Source organism: Plecotus auritus (assembly GCF_963455305.1).
Source record: "Plecotus auritus genome assembly, chromosome: 1".
In the NCBI taxonomy this organism is placed as follows: Eukaryota; Metazoa; Chordata; class Mammalia; order Chiroptera; family Vespertilionidae; genus Plecotus; species Plecotus auritus.
In genome coordinates, this window is record NC_137770.1 from 188449852 (window position 1) to 188457656 (window position 7805).

A 7805-nucleotide genomic window follows, 5' to 3' on the forward strand; every position below is an offset into this window, starting at 1 on the left:
GAGAGAAGAAACACTGGGATAGGACAGCCATAAAGAGACGAAGAAGAGCAAGTATGTCAGCTGCAGATTCGTTTACATGGATTTCTGTATCCTGTGTTCTCTGGCCTTTCTCTGACCTCACAAAGGGACAGCTAACATCTAGGTTTTTGCTTTCCTAAATTATTTAAACTTTTAAAAAGCAGCCCTGAGACAATATGGCCATGAAATCCAGAGACATATCATTCTCTCTTAGTAAATAGTAACAATTGTTTTCCTTTGGGACTTTGAATGCTTGAATGCTTTAAGGTGCCTCTGGTCATTATCTCCTCCCACTGGAGAAAGAAATGGGCCCTTATTATTAACCCTAGATTTCATGTGATGACATCACCAAGGCAACAAGAAAGCAAATGGCTTCGAAAGGAAAAGGGGAAATGTTAACTATATTTTAGGGCAGAGTTTCTCAACCTTGGCACTACTAACATTTTAGACCAAATAAAATCTTTGTTGAATGTAAGCAGGGAGGGAGGACCTAACCTAGGCATTGTAGGATGTTTAGCAGCATCGCCGGTGACACTAAGTACCACGAAGATGCCAGTAGCACCTTCCCAGTCAGGCCCAGCTAAATGTCTCCAGACTGTGAAATGCACAGTCACCCAGTTGAGGCTGGCTGTCATGGGTTGGCCCTGCTGTGCCATACATAACTCTTAGCTCATGCTCACCCTCACAAACTACCTAAAAACAATAAGGAGGCTGATATCTCTGTGCTTTTGAAAGCTACCACAGAAGTGGGAATTAAAAGTCAGCAGACATGAAAAATACATTTCAGAATTAAAGCATTAATTCTAACCTTAATGCTTTTGCAGTGACTCTGTAGATATTTTGCATAAATCAATGAGACTACTTTATATAAATGAGTGTTTGTTGATGAGATCAAGACATGTAACCCATATGAAAAAAATGTTCTCAATTGCTGAGGAACTGGAAAGCTGAAGCTTTTATTTCCTTGGTCAAAAGGTGAGCGTATCCATTTCCCCTCTTCTTTTAGATAAAATAAAGTCATAGTTTGAAAACACACCTACTCATTTAGCTCGAAAGTTAAGTCTTGTCTGGCTGTAATGTAAAAATAGTCATTCCTCTGTCTGAACATGAAAATAGCACTTCCCAACAAAAGCAGTGTCTTAGAGCTGCAAAAGATGTTTACTTTCATAAAAAAAAGCCTTTTCCTCTAGTGTTTATTTTAGAATCATGTGGGTGTTCTAGGAGAGGTAAGCAGGTATATAAGACTCAGAGGCAAACTTACAAGAGCGTGCTACTTGCAGTCGCTGAGAAAGTCTTGTGATATTCACAACTTCCTACATGTTAGGTTGAGAATATATGCTGGTATGATGCATATCCTCCCCTTTTGAAAAGTTGTCGATATATTGAAATAATAATGAACTATAACTGTCTGATCTCTGCAGAACACTTTATATTCATTCATTCATTTATTCATTCATTCAGCAAATACTTATTGAAGACTCACCATGCACTTTGCAGGCCACACTGTCTCTCAACTCTGCTGTTGTAGGGCAAAATCAGCTATAGTCAAAACATTAACAAATGGCTATGGTTGTGTTCCAATAAAACTTTATTTGCACAAAGGGTCATAAATTGTCAAGTTCTGGAATAGGGTAAAAGGCATCGGAAGCTCAAGTATGTCATCAATTTTAAATAGGATGATCAAAGTGAGTCTCACTGAGAAGGTAACATTCAATCAAAAACTAGAAGTAGGTGAGCAACTTAACTTGCGGCTGTACAGAAGAAGAGAATTCCAGGTAGAGGGAGCAGCCAGTGCTAACGTCCTGTGGCAGCTATGTGTCTGGTGTGCTTTGAGGCTTAGAAAGTGGCTCCGTCTAACTAAGAGAGAATGTGGTAATCCTATTTGTAACTGCTTTAATTGGTATCTCCAATTCAGTTTTCCTGTCTTCCTTTCCCCGTCTTCTGTTAAATGAAACATGTTTTACCACACAGAGTAAAGGCTCAGAAATAGACCTTTTCCTGATTAGGAAAGGTAAGCAAAGTTGATATGTTCTTTTTTGTTTTTGTTCCCATTAAAGCCTTGGTTTACCTCTATATCCATAACAGGGGCCATAGATGAAGGAAGGAACAGCTAACCACCCAGGTTTCCACTAGGAATCTTTAACCAACATGTTCTAATCCTCAGCAAAGCTGGCAGAATGGAGATTTATAATCAGAAAAGCAACTATAAAATACTGCCTTTTTATTCACCTGGCCTTTTTGTTCCTGAAGTGCTTTGAAGAGGCAGCTGGCCATACTGTTTTTACAGAACCGGAGGCCGGCTATTTCGAAACTGTCAACAAATCTGTCTTCTAAGAAGCATTCTGTGCCTCTGGACCCTGATGTGCTGCAGAGGAAGAATGACACCAGCCCACAGAGCAAAGCCGACCTGCGTTCTCCAGCGCGTGGGCTCACCTGCAGTGGGCAGCCCACCTGTGTCTGCAGCTGGGAGCTTGGACGAGCCTTGGGGATGTGTGTGTGTGAAACTGTTTTTCATGTAATGTCTGATGGAGTCGATTTGTGATGCAACTTGGAATAATAACTTTTAATTTCTATACCATCTGTTCCACAAAAGTGGTATGAAAGGATAACACAGACGAGAGAGATAGAGAGAGAGAGAGAGAGAGAGAGAGAGAGAGAGAGAGAGAGTAAAACAAAAGCCTGGGTGAGATTAGCAAGCAGAAACACATGTACAGCCGCCAACACCTCGCCGTCCTCTCAGCCTGGCCCCAAACCTACCGCACCTTCCCCTGCACTCCAGCCCCCCTGAATTCTTCTTCCAGGTGCCAGAATGCTCGACGGTGCTGTCCCCTTCTGGTCAGGAATGCTAGTGCCCCACCCTGTCTCTTGGGTAACTCCTACTCATCCTTGGCTTCAAAGGGCACCTTTTCCAATTAAGTCCAGACCTGCTGTTTTGCACTCTGCTGGTTCGAAGCTTCCTCTCTTCAACAGCACTTCTCCGTTTGTAGTTTACACATTCATCTGCGTGATTAATGAATATCCATCTGTCTCTCCCACCGAAATGGAGGTTTTGTGAAGACAGTAATCCTCCCTTCGTGTGCCCCATCCTACCTCCTTCAATGCCTGACATGTGATGGCCACTCCGTGAATATCAGCTGAATAATAAAAGCCTCCCAGCAGGCAAAGAAAAGAGATGAGCATGATAAGTGAAGATATTTACAAAGTCGTAAGTAAAAGCAAACAGCTTTTCCTTCATTCTGAGTTTTGAGCAAACTTGGCTCCTCAAAAGCATAACACGGTGTGAGTTTGTAGACGACATCCTTATATTGATATAATACATGTCAAACAGCTGTTTTTCACATCATCCCTCAACAGAGGCCTATGACAACATGCCAAGTTGCCATTCAATATAAACAATTCTAAATGGAGGGAAGCAAGGTGATCAGAGAACTCAGTTTTCTCTGGGTTCTGATGCAGAAGTAAAATAATGTCAGCGAAATTGAGGAAGAGGGACTGGATGTCCTCCAGGTGCTCCTGCATAAATACTTCTACCAGTCGGCTTTATGGTGTGATTGGACAGCGGAGAGTTGAAGGTTATATTCTCTGCGAACACATAAAGGGCAAACCCACATTCATCCTTTGACAATCAGCTGGAAGGATGATTATTCAATTGACTGTTGTTCAGAGTAGAACATGAATTCAGCTGGAGAGAGAATGACTGATGGGTTCCAGTCCTTTGTGAAAGAAGACCTTGGTTCCTACTGCCCTCCTGTGGCCACTTTACAGTTTTCTGGCTTGCACACACAAACAGGCAAATGAGCAGATTTCATCTTTCAGGTTGGGTAACCTGAGAATCATTTATTCTTTAGTTCTCTAGAAGGTGAGACCATTTTTTTTTTTTATAAAACTGACATGATGCTTAACAGCATCTTAAAACAAGGGTCAATAGCTGTTGTATTAAATTCTCAATTATCAATGTGTAAAAAGCTCAACATTTGACCTAAAGCTGGTGGAAGTTTTGATGCAAACATGAGAGACCTGACCATCCCTTGCACATTACCCTTCCTTCATTCAATTGGCCTTCTCTGAATCTGTGCCCTTCAACGAGCACACCAGTAGATCCGAAACTTTTGGAGAGTGTGGGAAGGAATGATCTGGTGGATGAAGCAATCAACAGTCACAAAATGCTCATTTTACATATATTTATTGTATAATTATCACTGAAGGAAAGCAAGGTTATATAAGAAATAATCCCAGTTTTAAAATACTATCTCATAGGGGAGCAGTAACCTGTATAACTCTATTACAGGATGAAAGTGATAAATACCCCCCAAATTGAATTAATATGTTATTTCCCTATGACACCGGACAAAGCCAGAGATAGGACGTGAAGGGCGACAGATGATGTACTGCTTTTTCTGAGTCAGTACATTCTAGTGCAGGACTAATATGAACATAGCACTTACTCTGTGTCAGGTGCTCTGAGCACTTCATAAAAAAATATGCTATTCACCTCAGACCATTTGGGTGTGTGTATGCATTCTGTGCCATTGAGTTGGCTCCAACTCCTGGTGACCCTATGAATGAGTGAGGTCCACAATGTTCCATCCTCAAAAGCCCTGCTCAGCTCCTGTAGCATCCATTAGAATGGCTATTATTTTTTTAAAAATGCAAAAAATAACAAATGTTAACAAGGATAAGGAGAAATTGAAACCCTTGTGCACTGTTGCAGAGAATGTAAATGCTACAGCCTCTGTGAAAAACAATATAACTATTCCCCAAAACACTTGAAATAGAATTACCATATGGCCCAGCAATACCCTTCCTGGGTATATATACCCAAAAGAATTGAAAACAGGGTCTCAAAGAGACATTTGTACATCATGTTCATAGCAGTTACTTACAATAGCTAAAATGTAGAAGCAATACAATGTCCATTGACAGATGCTATCTGTCAATGTGAATAAGCAAAATGTGGTATATGCATACAATGGGATGTTTTTCAGCCTTAAAAAGGAAAGGAATTCTGACGCATGCTACAACATGGATGACATTGTGCTAAGTAAAATAAGTCAGTCACAAAAAGACAAATACTGTATGGTTGCACTCATATGAGATGCTTAGAGTAGTCAAAATCATAGGGACAGAAATAGAAACCTTGTTCCCAGCTTTGAGGGGAGGGAGGAAATGGGGGTTATTGTCAAATGGGTACAAGTTGCAGTTTTACAAGATGAAGAGTTATGAAGCTAGGTAGTGCTTGCTGATGGTTGCACAATGTCATGAATGTATTTAATATCACTGAACTGTACAATTAAAATGCATATGGTGGTACATTTCATCTTATATGTATTTTACTACAATAAAAATTATTTTTTAAAATATGCTATTGAAACCAAGATCTAATGCTAATACCTAACCTGATTTCAGTTTCAGCCTCTCCCAGGAATGTCATCTTAAGTGGTTAATCTGGAATTTTCTGGTCTGCATCAGTGAGGTAATCTGCCTAATAGATCCCATTGTCCCCCCAAATGAGGTGACCTCTCCAGAAACAATCCTTTTTTAAGTTTTTTACTTACTTGTCCCACCTTCAAACACCTTTCTTTTTCTGTAGCTCCTTGAAGCTCCTTGCTACTGCTCAATGGAATGCTGCCCAATTCATAAATTGGTCAATAAAGCCAATTACATCTTTAACATTTAAAAATATATGCTAATTATATGCATAACCCATGGAAACAGACAATAGTGTGGTGAAGGCCTGGGGTGGGGCAGGAACTGGATGGAAGGGGTCAATGGGAGACATCTGTAATACTCTCAACAATAAAGATAAATTATATATATACTAGAGGCCTGGTGCACGAAATTCATGCACTGGAGGGGTGTCCCTCAAGCCAGCCTGCACCCTCTCCAATCTGGGACCCCTTGGGGGATGCCCGACTGCTGGTTTATGCCCGATACCACAGGGCATCCCAGCAGTCAGGCATCCCTCTCACAATCCAGGACTGCTGGCTCCTAACCACTTGCCTGCCTAACTGTCTGATTGTCACCTAACCGCTCCCCTGCCGGCCTGATTGACAGCTAACCGCTCCCCTGCCAGCCTGATTGACACCTAACCGCTCCCCTGCAGGCCCGATCGCCCCCAACTGCCCTCCCCTCCCGGCCATCTTGTGACGACATGGGGGTGGCCACCTTGTGATGTGAGGGTATGAGGGTCAATTTGCATATTACCTCTTTATTATATAGGACTAGAGGCCCGGTGCATGAAATTCGTGCATGGGGGGTGTGTGTCGCTCAGCTCAGCCTGCACCCTCTCCAATCTGGGACCCCTCGAGGAATGTCTGACTGCCCATTTAGGCTCGATCCAGGTAGGATTGGGCCTAAATGGGCAGTCAGACATCCCTCTCACAATCCAGGACTGCTGGCTTCCAACTGCTCGCCTGCCTGCCTTCCTGATTGCCCCTGATCGCTTCTGCCTGCCAGACTGATCACCTCTACCCACTCCCCTGCCAGCCTGATTGATGCCTAACTGCTCCCCTGCCAGCCTGTTTGTTCCTAACTGCCCTCCCCTGCTGGCCTGGTCACCCCTAACTGCCCTCCCCTGCAGGCCTGGTCACCCCTAACTGCCCTTCCCTGCAGACCTGGTCGCCCCCAACTTCCCTCCTCTGCCGGCCTGATCACCCCTAACTGCCTCCCCTGCAGGCTTGATAGCCCCCAACTGCCCTCCCTTGCAGACCTGGTCCCTTCCAACTGCCCTCCCCTGCTGGCCATCTTGTGGCGGCCATCTTGTGCCCACATGGGGGCAGTTATCTTTGACCACATGGGGGCAGCCATCTTGTGTGTTGGAGTAACAGTCAATTTGCATATTATTATTTTACTAGATAGGATTAGATAGGATAGAGGCCTGGTGCATGGGTGGGGGCCGGATGGTTTGCCCTGAAGGGTGTCCCAGATCAAGGTGGGGGTTCCCTTGGGGTGTGGGGCTGCCTGGGTGAGGGGCCTATGGTGGTTTGCAGGTTGGCCACGCCCCCCAGTGTCCCAAGCAGAGGCCCTGGTATCTGGGATTTATTTATCTTCTATAATTGAAACTTTGTAGTCTTGAGCGGAGCCAAGCCTCCTGCTCGCTCCATGGCTGCAGCCATTTTTGTTGGGATTTATTTATCTTCTATAATTGAAAATTTATAGCCTTGAGTGGAGCCAAGCCTCCTGCTCGCTCTGTGGCCACAGCCATTTTTGTGGAGATTTATTTATCTTCTATAATTGAAACTTTGTAGCCTTAAGCGGAGGCCAAGGCAGGCCAGGGCAGGTGGAAAGCTTGGCTTCCTCCATTGCCAGGGAAACCCAAGCCTCCTTCTCTCTCGTGGCCTCAGCCATCTTGGTTGGGTTAATTTGCATACTTGCTCCTGATTGGCTGGTGGGCATGGCTTGTGGGTGTAATGGTGGTACAGTCAATTTGCATATTACTCTCTTATTAGATAGGAGATATATATATATATATATATATATATATATATATATATATATACTATTGACATTCAGAAAAAGAATAACTTCCTATCAGAGGTAGCAGAGAAGGCCTCTTGGAAAGGACACATCTAGGTCAGACCTTGAAAAATTGATAGGACTTAAAGATGAAGGTTACAGGCAGAGGGAACTACCAAGCAAAAGTATCAGGCAGAAAACTGCAAAACAAGGAAAGAGTGAAGGGAAGATAATGCATACAGTGGCAGATGGCCTTAAGTGCCTGGCTCGTGAATTTAGAGTTGACTTGGTAGGCAGTGAGAAGCTATTGCATGCATGTGCAAAAGATATTT